This window comes from Triticum aestivum, chromosome 1A, assembly GCF_018294505.1.
Source record: "Triticum aestivum cultivar Chinese Spring chromosome 1A, IWGSC CS RefSeq v2.1, whole genome shotgun sequence".
NCBI classification, from domain to species: Eukaryota; Viridiplantae; Streptophyta; class Magnoliopsida; order Poales; family Poaceae; genus Triticum; species Triticum aestivum.
Window position 1 is genome coordinate 566,609,467 of NC_057794.1, and position 454 is coordinate 566,609,920.

Below are 454 nucleotides of genomic sequence, written 5' to 3' on the forward strand. Positions count from 1 at the left end.
CTACGCGAAGTAGTCTTCCATCAAATGCTCGTGTCTGAGAGCGCGGTTCCGGTAGATGGTGACTCGCCCCATCTTCGACCCTCTCCTCTGATCCATCAGCTTCACGCGGTTTTCAAACGATTGCACGTCGATGAGGAGGCTCATCATCTCGACGTCGTCGTCTTGCAACAAATCGTCGCTGTCCGAATCGCCGGATGACGACCAACCCGACGAATCGGACAACGAGTCCATGTCGTTGCTGTTCACCCCCATCTACACAATACAACAAACAATAAATTGTGAGTGCCAACAATGAATCAGAAAGGAAAAAAATAAAACAAAAAGAAAGAAAAAAGGAGGCATACCCGCGGGGAGCTCGGGGCGGCGGCGCGGCTGCCTCTGGCGGCGGCTCGAGGATGCCTGAGGCCGGCTTGCCTCTGGCTGCTGGGGGGCGGGAGGCCGCTGGGGGGTGGGA

The 454-nt window shown here is 56.2% G+C and overlaps 1 pseudogene; it reads right to left on the reverse strand.

Annotated features, from left to right (window-relative positions):
* LOC123052403 (beta-1,2-xylosyltransferase XYXT1-like) overlaps window positions 1–454 on the reverse strand; it is a 39,179-nt pseudogene continuing 38,725 nt past the window's right edge.